The following is a 10,736-nucleotide window of genomic DNA, read 5'->3' as shown; positions in this document are numbered from 1 at the left end:
AAAAACAATTCCGAACTTCAGGTGGGCTAGAAAAGTGGGCTCATTAAATTTTATACTAAGTAAAAGGCCAAACGTATCTACTCTAATGTATGTGTGATTGAAACACACACCATGCAAATTACATACCATACATGCACACACATTAATAAAGAAAAGAATAGCAATTAACAAATATAAAATAATTAGCGTTATACAGGCCCAAATATGCAAAATTGATAAAATTATAAGATGGAAAGAACGTGACGCCCTCAATCTCAAATAACGTTTACCAAAAACTCGTCTCAGTTCAACAGACAATTCAACGAAGAACTATGCTATATCTGTGTTCTATGAGATACCTTAATGTTTTTCACCTATGCGTTTGCACAAAACTATGAGGGAGTCTTGCATCCCCCCCCTCTTTAAATTCTCAAGCATCTCAATTAATTTAGTCTGTGCCGCTGATTTGCGACCATTAGCATGGTCGTTCCTTGCAATTATTGTCATATTATCAAAATGAGGAAATGGGTTGTTTCCAAACTCCTTTGCTCCAAAGTGCACATATGGTTTCGTGGGTACGTGTGTTTAATCTAAATTCACTTAATTCGAGCATGATTTTTATCTTATGATAATTCATTCTTACTGGCTTGATTAAGTTTTTTCAGTGCTTGAGCATAAGCTTGATGCCCAACTTCTCACAGATCGAATTTATTACTACAGTATATATTGTTGGTTTAAAATTGTTGTTACAGCAATCGAACTTATTACTACAGTATATATTGTTGGTTTAAATTTGTTGTTACAACGATAGCTAAGGGAGGTGTGTTTCAGTAACACATCATATCATACAACTATCCATTCTTGGATTTTATTTTATTGGTTTCCTAAGAGATGATGACGTTTCATTTGATGTTGACATCCCTGATTAAGAAAGTAGTTGAACATGCAAAATCAGGTACAACAAAAAAAAAATAATATGCTTCATTATCTACTACTGGACAATAGTCACACAAGGAATGTTAGCAATTACACGTATTTAAATTTTCACACATCGCTTCTGCGAGACTATCGCCAAATTGACCTCAAGAATTTTCTTCCTTTCTGCTTGGTTCTCTAGTTTACATCTCTTTATTTAATATGTTGTTATCGCTTTCATCCATTTTGACTATTCCATCATGAAATCATTGGCACGTGGATGATATTCACATCTAAATTTATTTTATACCCTATATCATTAAAATTATTGAGAAGTGCATCACTCCTTTCATTAATAATGCAATTATGTATATCGTAACAGGCTATTACAATCTTCACTTGTGTCTCAATTGGATAGTTCGATGTGCTCTTTAATGTAGGGAATCGTACTATTAAAATTCCAAATGTACATTCAATGGCATTTCTTAATGACGAATGGCGAACATTGAACAATTCTTTCTTGTCCCTCAAAAGACAACCTTACTTAAATTTTTTTAAATGGTAACAAATTCCTCGATAGGGTGCTAGGAAGCTAGGGTGTTAAGAAAATCGGCATCAACTAAGTAATACTTACCCCTAAATAGAAGCTATTTCCCTTCTCGTGTACATGTAGATACCAGTATACGTGAATTCACAACATTTTTTTTCCAACTAGTAAGTACATATAGAAATTTTAAATCAAACGAGCATGCTACTAAAATATATTAGGATATAAACCATTTTCTATTACGCCATGAACCTTGATCTTTCATTGGGATCTTCAACAAGATGCATGTACTATTTATAGCGCTGATACTATCTTAAAAATATGGAACAAAACATTCATTGTTTTATATTTTTGAAGGGATACTTGGCTGGAGAGGTATAAATATGTCATGAAGTTTGATAATTGCATTCAATACTTGGTTCAAGTATTGATTTATAATTTCTCTTGGACAGTTAAAATGGTATTGTAGAATGCAATTTTTTACATTGTGGCTAATGATGTAAAAAAACATTATTAATTGTTTTTTTGAGCTAATTTGGAACGTGTCGGACAAATGATTATTCTCATGAATTATTTCTTATAAATGAATAAAACAATCCTTATTCAAATATAGTCAAAACATGTTATACAATGTCTATTATTAATCACATTAGTAAATCGGGGCCTAGTCCACTTGTGGGCATGTAAAAGATGATTTTTCTCCTCGACCGTAGTATAATGTGCAGCGACCATTGTTACGACCGTGGATGTAGCATTACAAATCATTGTCGCGATCAATGTTATCAAATTGCATATGCGATTGCACAATCGCATATGCCATGACATTTTTTAAAATAAAAATTTGAAAAAATTCTAAAAAATAGGAAAAACTTGCCTAATTAGTACACATGATTGGATTGGATTATTTTACTTATTTCATTATAATTTGAGTGTTTCATTAAATTATATATTTAATTACTTATATTATATTATATCAATTTTAGCAAAATAATCAACAAGCTACATTAAAAGAGAGTTAATTATTAAAAGCTTCGAACAAAGAAATTTTACTAATAAATGGATAACTTGAAACAACTCACAAGTTATAATTTACAACAAGCACAACTTACAAAATACAAAAAATAAACATAAGAAAGAAAGAGTAAAAGATTTAGAACTTTAGAATAAAGAATAGTGAAAATGTAGGGGATATGAGTGTCTATTTATAGACAAAAGTTCTCTAAAATAAAAAATAAAAAATTGTTTCCACTATGGCTATTGGGAAATATGCGATTACATATGCCGTATGTGATCGTATATTAGTCGCATATAGAAGTATGCCATGACATACTTACCAAGATCGCATATGCCATGATGGCATATGCGGTCACATTTGACAACAATGGTCGCGATGATGCAGCTGTAGTTGCTACTGTAAATATAATAATCACTTGCTCAATTATATCACCCATATTTAAGTTCGAATTATCCAAATTTGTCATTTTTAACCTGTTCAATAGGCATTTGTTGAAAGTAAGATGTTCAAATCTTATTTTAAGCTGGATGGGACGAATCTAAACTTACGAGATCCAACATGATTCACCGCAGCCTGCCAAATGTAAAGTACTAATTTCTTTTCTTTTCTCAGTTTTTTCCCCCTAAATCACTTGTAGATATTAGAAAGTGTTTTTAACTGCAAAGATCGCACAAATGTTGCTCTGAGAAGATAGTACAATAATTCTGATTTCTCCTTTAGAATTCGGATCACTCCCTGTTTTACTTTTAACCATCCATTCAGTAGCCATTAAGCAAATGGTCAGGACTTGTTTATCCACTTGATTATGGACATATGCTCCATCTACGTTGGGTCCCATAATTTGGATGGTCTGGATAGTGCATCAGAGCCACATGTATAGACAATGTTAAGCACTGGATATTGTTCTATGAATAACCCATTACCCAAATGGGTCACTCATAACTAACACTTTAGACATGTTAAGCCCCGGACAGTGCTGTGGGCCCCACCATGATGTATATGTTTTATCCATGCTGTCCATTGATTTTCCCAGCTCATTTTATGGCATGAGCCCAAAAATGATGCAAATCCAAATCTCAGTTGGACCACACCACAGGAAACAATGGTGATTGAACGTCCACCATCAAGTTCCTTGGGTCTACTGTAATATTTATTTACCAACCAACCTGCTGATTAGGTCACACAAACCTAGATGAAGGGAAAACACAAATATCAGCCTTATCTACCACTTTTGTGGCCCACAAGAAGTAGTTTTTAGTAGTAGGTGTTTCAATCATCACTGTTTCCTGGGTTATGATGTGGTCCACCACCTGCGATTTGGATATGAATCATTTTTTGGGCCCGTGCCATTAAATGATAGGGCAAAATGGATGGATGACATGGATAAAACACATGCATCATGGTGGGGCCCATAGAGCACCGTCCAGTAGGTTCACTTTAGATTTGGATATGCCTCATGCTTTGTACCATGCCTTAAAATGATTTGGACAAAACTCATGGATGGCATAGATTTACCACACAAGCACGAATATGAGCTTGATCCAAAACTTCATATATATCCGAATGAAGGGACATCACAAATATCAAAACTTATGCGGCTGACTCCCAAGAAGTTTTTAATGCCGGGCGTTCAATTCCCACTGTGGTGTCCACTTGAGCCTTGGATCTACCATAGTTTTAGGTTCGTTCCCTAAAATGATCTGGAAAATAGATGGAGGGGGTGGATAAAATCCTTACATCACGGTGGGCCCCACAGATCCCTGCTCTGCTTGGACGGTCCAGGTGGGGGCAGGACGCAATCCGCTTCCATTGGTCGGTGCTCAGGTGGAGTTGTAGACTTTTCAATCAGTGGGCCACCTGTTGATGGCCACAGCGGCGAAGAATTGGATTTTTATTTTTTTTTATTTTTTATTTTAAAGGAAGTTTGGATTTGGATCCGAGAAAAAATGTGCAGGGAATCGTCAGCCACAAAATAAATAAATAAATAAAATAAAATAAAATAAAAAATCGTATCAGCTCTAATCCAGTTCTGGAAGTTCACCACACGCACGCATCCGCACGTGCGTAACGAAGGAAATAAATAATTGAAAATTCACCTATAAAAATAATATTAAAAGGGGCTTGGCAGGGTCCCATGAGGAGCATCACAGACATGTCTGCCTGTACGGCATTGCTGAGCTTTGGATCATGAACCTTTACATAGTGAGAAAGAAATACAACAGATCTACATGTTACTGCTAATGATTGGATGGCTGGGATCTATCCATGAGGAGTTCTAGTGGATCAACTGGCTGGATTACCGAATAATGGGCCATGCTTCTACTGATTTGGGCCGTTGATTAGGTGGGGGCTTGGAATCAGGCCTAAGCCCTCATGAATTGGGAAGCGGATTGCCTACTGAGTTACTCATAACTCAGCACGCCTAGCCTAATAGGCTCTGTGGGGCCCACCATAATGTATGTGTCTTATCCATGCCGTCCATCCATTTTTGCATATCATTTTAGGGTATGAGCCCAAAATTGAAGCATATCCAAAGCTCAAGTGGACTACACCATAGGAAATGGTGTGAATTGAACACTTACCATTGAAAACTTCATAGGGTCCACAGAAGTTTTGGTGTGGTCTACTTGAGCTTTGGATATGCTTCAATTTTGGGTTCTACAATGATCTGAAAAAATGGATGGACGATGTAGATAATGCACGTACCCCTGTGGTGGGCCCCACAGAGTTTATGCTTACTGAGTTACTCAGTAGGCAATCCGCATCCCATAAATTGATGGGCCCAGATCAGGCCATGCCCTAATGGAAAGATTGCTAGACCTAAGTATGAGCATGGTCCATGTTAGCAAAGCTCGGTGGACCTTTTGGGCTGGCCCACCTAGTTGTAAGCAGTTAACCACAGCCTACAAAATAATGATAGTAATAAAGAGGATGACGATGACGAAGAAGAACAACACGATTAGAAATGACGGCTCAGGAAAGTGGTTTCTAACTCACCTTTCTATGAATGGTGAGGATCTCTGATCCATGAATACTTACTCTGTGGCTCATTTAGATGAACAGTTCAATGTGGAGATAAGGGGCTTGCATCTCAAGCATCTATCTTCCTAGACAGGTGTAACTGGTTACCCACTGACTGGTTTCTCACAGGACTGATCACCTACAATCAATTCGAGCCGGATTGGGTGGTGATCCCAACCCCACCCAGGTAGCTGGTGTTGGGCGCTGTGGGGCCCACTGTGATGTATCTGTCTTTCCAGTTGTTTTGCCTACTCATTTAGGGTAACCAATCGCATTAAGTCCCAACACAAACAATCTGAATTTTACGTGAAAAAACTTTTGAGGGAAAAACCATAGTATAAAGCAATATGTATTACGATGACAGAAATTACAAGAGATAAAGTGTTATGGATTCAAACAAATCTCAAATTCACTTTGCAAGCTTTATTTATGCCCTTGAAACCCTTAAGAGTTGTTTGGCACCATGGATTTGAGAGGATTTCAAATCTCTATTATGTTTGAGTTTGACGCATAAAGTAATTGAAAGTTTCAAATCCCCTCAAAAAGGGGGTTTGAAATTCAAGATAAAATCTTAGATTACATCTAAAATCCTTCCAAGAGTTGCATGTGTAATACATGTGTCACTAGGTTATTAATATATTGGACACATGGCTAACTGATGATAACCCAAAATAATTATATTCTCAATTGCATCACTGTAATTACTTTAATGCGATAACCTATGCTATCCAAACATTGTCCATTTAAATCAACAATTAGAAATCGTTGGTTAGTCACTCGGATGTGATCTTGTGGTTGTGACCCATCGGAGACTTGAAATTTCATCATTTTTGGGCAAATCGTATATATTTCAACGGGCTTATTACAACCATTATGTCAAATATTTTATACATTAATTATAGATATTAAAGTTAATTTAGTAATTAAATTTAAATGCCCATAAATACAATATACATAGCTACCTTTGGATTATAGAGTATTCTGAATCCAGGGTGCTAAACACAACAAGAGGAATTCAAATCCAGGGGGTTCCAAATCCATGTTCCTAAACAGGCCCTTAGAAATGAATTAAAATGCCCTGGAACCCTTCTATATACTTCTAAATTCCAATTACACCATATATATATATATATATATATATATATATATATATATATATATATATAAAGTATCAAAATTGGAATAGGAAACAAATCTCGCACACAATTCTGCATACGCTTGATGGGACATCGATGGAATTTTGATGGCATCGATGATCTTTCGATGGTATTGAACACCTTCAATGACATAAGTAGCAAGACTAAAACATTCCAACAACCAACATGAATTTTTTTAGAATTTTTCAAAATTTTTCAATGCTATCGAGCATCTATTGATGGCATCAACCTTTCTTCTATGACATTAAATGGTCTATTAATGACATCAATAAACCTCGCTTACAGATTTAAGACATCAACAACACTCAATAACACTCATGGCATAAAATGAATTGAAAATAGATGCGCAATATAGATATTTAACAAAAAAAAATGTTGATAGACCCCACACTACCCAATTTGTTTCCTAATCATTGAAATCTTCCCAAAAGGTTATTTAACCATGCGCAAGGTACATGCCAATTAAATAGACAAGCCTATGTTACTTTGTGGATAAGACAAGGAGCTGTTTCAACTTTTCTCAGCGGTAACAAATCCTCCGTGCGGGGATATCATCTTGCAGAAGCTTGGCCCATTGATTTAGCCATCCATACCGATATCATGGCCCCATTTTGAATGAACCATGTACGAAGGTCCTAATCCTTGTTAGCAATGGTCCACATTTAGTAGGAAAAAATGCTATAGGTAGGTAGGGGTGTACACGGGTCGATCCGAGTCGAACTGGGCTCAACTCGGCTCGGCCCGGTCACCGGGCCAACATGTCGAGCCTAAACTCGGCCCGACAGCAATCGGGCGAGTTCAGGCCAGTTTCGAACCTTCAAGTTCGGGCAAATTTCGAACCTGAATTCGGGCCAGTTTCTGACACTGTATGCCGATTCACCATAATAAGATCTCACTAGTAAAAATTAACTCATTTGCATCCAAAATAAGATTGAATGGAATATGTGCCAAAATGAATACAACAAAGGTGTGGTACCCTGTAATAGGTGATCAGTTTTATTTGCATCCTGACACAAAGGAATCCTAGCGATACGATTTTGAAGATAGTGAAAGTAACGTCTTACTTGTAGTAGTAATAAAAACACTATCTATTCTTTTCTCTGACTTTCTGTCCATCAACTTGCTATAAATAAATGAGGGGAAAATGACTTCTATGTTAGTTTTCCACCATTTTAAAAAATGATAGTGACTTATCCTCTTCATTGTGGCACTGATGTTCAACTATCCAAATCATCCAAATTGTGAGTTCCATTACAGATGGACTGTATCTCTAAAATAGCACTGATCAATCAATTGTAGCCGTTCAATTAATGGCCGACAAATGGGCGGTTGGGAGTAAAGTAGCACTTGGTCCAACTTCAAAAGTCAAAATCAGATTGTTGGTTTATGCTAAACTATTTATATAATTTGAGCTGCTGTACAACTACACCATGTGTACAGTTAGAGAATCTTCCCCATTTTTTAAGTTGTTTATAACTACCATATGGAATAATAAATACTTTGATACTCTGGCTGTGGAACGGATGATAGGTAGGTACGAGAAATCGTACATGTGACACACAAATAATTCGAATTAAGTTCCTGTTGATATTAACAAAAAACCAGAAAACATCTTTTTTCATACGACTGCCGCATTACTAAAACTTGTATTGAAATGAAAAATAACCTACGGTCCTAAATCAGCAAAGTAGTGTCAGGCTGAGTTCGGGTCAGGCCGAGTCGAGTCGAGTCGAGTCGGGTTTTGGACCGAGTTGGGCCGAACTGGGCCCTATCCGAACTCGGCTCGAACTCAGTTTCGGGCTGAGAAAAATGGCCTGTCCCGACCCGAACTCGGTTCCGAGTCGGGCCCAGTCGAGCGAGCTAACCGGGCTAGCCTGGTTCGTGTACACCCCTACAGGTAGGGTAGGCATGAGTAAGATATTTATCTTGCACTTTAGGAAACTTTGGGGGATACCCCTGTTCATGTCTGTGTCCTTGGCTCGAGGATGAGATAACCATAGTACCTTGCTGCGACTAAATGAGGTGATGGAATTGGGCTGCCGATCAAGAAGTTTCTATTGTCGGAAGCTAGGTGGAGCCTATGTGATAAATCCACCCCATCCATCCGTTTTGCAATATCATTTTAGGCAAAGAGATCAAAATTAAAGTGGACTCAAAACTCAAGTGGGCCACATGAGAGGAGAAAGTGGTAAGTGAATGACCACTGTTGAAATATACGTACCATAACGGTAATTTTGTATCAGGCTTAGCTTTTCTATTTTTTCATCCAATGAAAATGACTTTATAAACCATTTGAATTACATATAAGCATCAAAGTAGATCTACTTTTTGCATTGAACATTAAAATGAGTTTGCAAAACGAATGGACCAAGTGAATTTATCACAAACATCCATTCATAGATGCGGATTGCTTGCCAGAGGCTTTTCTAGAAAGTTCCTGAGGTGGTAAGATAGGTGGCCCTCCATAACTTTTATGATAAATCCACCCGGTCAGAGTGTGTTGGTACATACTAAGGGTGCATGTGGTCCAGTTTGGTCTGATTTTGGATTGAAATAGGACGGATCTGTTCCCCACCATTCTTGGAAAACTAGAACCGGAACCGGACTGTTTGCACTTTAGAACTGAATTGGAACCAGACCGTAAAAAACCAGTTTGGTTCCGGTTGAGTTATACGGTTACGGGCCTTTTATTATCCAACTCAATTACATAGGTTTTTAAAAATAAAATAAAATTCAGCCTCTCCTACTGAACATTTTAACAGAGAGTAATCTTGTCATGATTTCTTTTTATGATCTTTTTGTGCTCCCAAAATAATTTTATTGCCAATGTCTATTTGTATTGTGATCCATTTGATGAATGGTCTAGCTTTTCATGTTTTAAAAAAAAAATTAAGTATTTTTTAGCTAATGGCACCATACTCTGATTGGATTCTACATAACCACAAACCAAAAAATTGAACTGTACTAACTAGTTCAATAACTTTTGGAACTAGAATTGGTACACTTCAGAATCAGACTAAACCATGTAGTCTATCATTTAGATATTCTACTAGGTTCTACATTTTTTTTATTTTTATTTTTATTTTTATTTATTACTTTTGGGTTAACTTGTTAGTACACACCCATGTCAATACACACTCCACTGTTAGCCACCCCCACTAAGGATCGATACCAAGACCTCAAGCGTTGAAACGAGGTTTGTTAACTCCGTCTACCAGTTGAGCTAAGGATCTTGGGTGTACCAGTTCCTACATTCTAATTCACTCACAAATTCTACACTTGTTATAAAAGTACCTCTATCTAAACCATTCGGATGGTAAAAAAATCAAAAGCTACGGGGAGTCAAATCTTGTAACTGACGGGACATTCTCTAGACGATTGAAATTCAAAATAGTCATTACATCCAAATTCAACAAAAAAGATAAACCCGTTCATTTTCAGTCTGCCTACACGCGGGGATTCAAATTCGGACAAGCGGGGCCCATGATTAAGTAATCAAGACCACTGGTCTGTTGCAACCCACCGTGGATGCATCATGGCCAGAAAAACTCCTCTGTCTGACAGCATGCAGCATTTTCATCAGTGACACACAAGTAGGGAAGCGGATTGGCTGGTGTACCACCTCAATGGTGTGTTGACGTCACCAAGTTCTGTGGGCCCCACCATAAGTTACGAGTTATATCCAAACCGTCCGTCCATTTTAGAAGGTAGTTCTAAGGGCTAAGCCCAAAAATAAGATAGATTCAACGATCAACTGGACCACACTGCAAAAATCAGTGGGAGATTCAAGGTCTTCCATTGAAAGCTTCTTGGGGTCACGGAAGTTTTGGATCAATCTGATATTTGTTTTTTCTATTCTTCCATGTTTGTGTGACCTTACGATATTTGTTTTTTCTATTCTTCCATGTTTGTGTGACCTTACGAACAGATTAAAAGAAAAAAAAAACATTATAGCAGCCCTATGAATATTTTAACGGTGGGAATTATTGTCCCAATATTATTTGTGATGTGGTCCGCTTAAGCTTTATACATGACTCATTTTTGGGTAAATGTCCTAAAGTGATCTCATCAAATGGATGATCGGTATAGATATAATAAATAC

Source organism: Magnolia sinica, chromosome 5 (assembly GCF_029962835.1).
Source record: "Magnolia sinica isolate HGM2019 chromosome 5, MsV1, whole genome shotgun sequence".
Lineage (NCBI taxonomy): Eukaryota > Viridiplantae > Streptophyta > Magnoliopsida > Magnoliales > Magnoliaceae > Magnolia > Magnolia sinica.
The sequence above is the reverse complement of the archived record's forward strand: the minus strand, read 5'-3'. Positions refer to the sequence as shown.